A 2320-nucleotide genomic window follows, 5' to 3' on the forward strand; every position below is an offset into this window, starting at 1 on the left:
GTGGGGAGAAACTTCGGTAGTTATGTGACACATGAAACTAAGCACTTCATCTACTTCTACCTGAGCCAAGTTGCCATTCTTCTGTTCAAATCTGGTTAAAGCATGGACTATGCCCAAACATCCAGTGACCCATCCAAAAACAAGGACTGCAGCCTAAATTCCAAATACCAGAGACTGAAATCTTCAGCCTTGCTAAGAGAACGCCTCCTCTGTACCAGTTTGTTGTGGTTATAAAGCAATTAGCAAATCAGCTTACATTTGTATTTATTTTCTATCCCATACTTTTCTCTGCCACCAACCCTTTGGAGGGTGCTCCTCAGTATATGACCAACAGACCGGAGCATGACCAAACAGCCAGACAGTGGACCAGGTAATACATTACCTAAGCCGGTCTTCGCGGCCCTTACATCTTTCTCTGCCACAGAGGAGAGCTGCTTATGATTTTGACAGGGTGGAGGAGGGTGGAAGTTTGTAAAGAGTAGGGTATTTTTATAACAGGTATCATTCAGCCTTATTTCCTAAGATTTTGTGGTATCCTAAGGTATCGAGTTGCTACAGTCGACAGAACTGTTAAAGAGCAACTTTTCAATCTGCCAGTAGTTCTGCAATATTTGCCGAAATGTAGTTTGAAAACAATGTACATTTAGACTTTTGGGTTCGGTTGCTCCTAGTTTGTCATTTTAAAACAGCTTAATTTTGTACAGGTTCTACACAAAGCCATTTCCGCCTTGCAGACAGCACACTCTGTTTCTTAAAAAATAATATGGGCGGACCCAGCCCCAGCTGGGGAGTAGCGGGGACTCCAGGGGCCGGGACCTGGGCTTTCCGGGCTTGGGCAAAGCCGCCTCGGGCCCCATCTTCCGGCACCCGCCGGAGTTTGTGGTGGTTGTAGCTGCCACCGCCGCCGCCCTGGCTGCCATCTCCTCTTCCTCCTCCTCCTGGGCCGGGCTGTTCCCCTCCCCGCTGCCACCTCCTCCTGGGTTGGGCCCACCATATCTTCTCCCCTCGCGAAGCAGTTGCTGCTGCTGCTTCCGCTGCTTCCTCATTCATCCTCGTGCACCATAGGCGGCACAGGCACCAAGATGTCTAACCGAGTGGTCTGCCGGGAAGCCAGTCACGCCCGGGAGCTGGTACACAGCCTCAGGACCTCAGCTGAATGCACAACTAGAAGGCTGGCTTTCACAAGTACAGTCTACAAAACGACCTGCTAGAACCATTACTGCACCCCATGCAGGATACACATACTGTGGGTCTTGTGCTGCCCATGCTTACAAACAAGTGGATCCATCAATTACCCGGAGAATTTTTATCCCCGGGCCTTCTCATCATGTGCCCCTTTCTCGATGTGCACTTTCCAGTGTGGATATATATAGAACACCTCTATATGTCCTTCATATTAACCAAAAAAATTTACGGAGAACTGTGGAAAAGAGGAACGTTTGAACGCATGTCTCTGCAGACAGATGAAGATGAACACAGTATTGAGATGTATTTGCCTTATACAGCTAAAGCCATGGAAAGCCATAAGGATGAGTTTACCATTATTCCTGTACTGGTTGGAGCTCTGAGTGAGTCAAAAGAACAGGAGTTTGGAAAACTCTTCAGTAAATACCTAGAGGATCCTAATAATCTCTTTGTGGTTTCTTCTGATTTCTGCCACTGGGGTCAAAGGTTCCGTTACAGTTACTATGATGAATCCCAGGGGGAGATTTATAGATCCATTGAACATCTAGATAAAATGGGCATGAGTATTATAGAGCAATTAGATCCTGTATCTTTTAGCAATTACTTGAAGAAATACCATAATACAATATGTAGATGACAACCCATTGGGGTGTTGCTAAATGCTATCACGGAGCTTCACAAGAATGGAATGAATATGAGTTTTTCCTTTTTGAATTATGCCCAGTCAAGCCAGTGTAGAAGCTGGCAAGAGAGTTCAGTGAGTTATGCAGCGGGAGCACTCACGGTCCACTGAAGCGCAGACTCCTCAGGGTTGCCACCTGCACATACTCATACTCTGTGTGGGGTCCCAGCCTAGCCTTTACAAAAGATACTGTTACTGGTTTTGGAGATTCTGAAACCTCAAAGAAATAGACATTTTCTTCTCTTCTTTTCTAGTAGGTGTAGTCCTTCCTTAATTTCAACTCATTAAAAAATGCTGGCATCAAAAAAGATTGCAGTGTAGAGAGGCTCAATTGTGGCAGAGAGTTTTTAACAGTACCTTGTAAAGCATTTACCATATCCTAAATTTGCACTCTTTGCAGACTTGTGCACATATATTGCGCTTTCAGAATAGTTCTGCAAATTATATACAAAG

The 2320-nt window shown here is 45.4% G+C and overlaps 1 pseudogene; it reads left to right on the plus strand.

Moving 5' to 3' along the window:
• The first annotated feature begins 1082 nt into the window (after positions 1-1082).
• LOC102876262 lies at positions 1083-1978 on the plus strand (annotated as a pseudogene).
• Positions 1979-2320: the final 342 nt, after the last annotated feature.

The sequence above is a fragment of the Elephantulus edwardii genome, unplaced genomic scaffold (genome assembly GCF_000299155.1).
Source record: "Elephantulus edwardii isolate Elephantulus edwardi_28Jun2011 unplaced genomic scaffold, EleEdw1.0 scaffold00016, whole genome shotgun sequence".
Classification (NCBI taxonomy): Eukaryota; Metazoa; Chordata; class Mammalia; order Macroscelidea; family Macroscelididae; genus Elephantulus; species Elephantulus edwardii.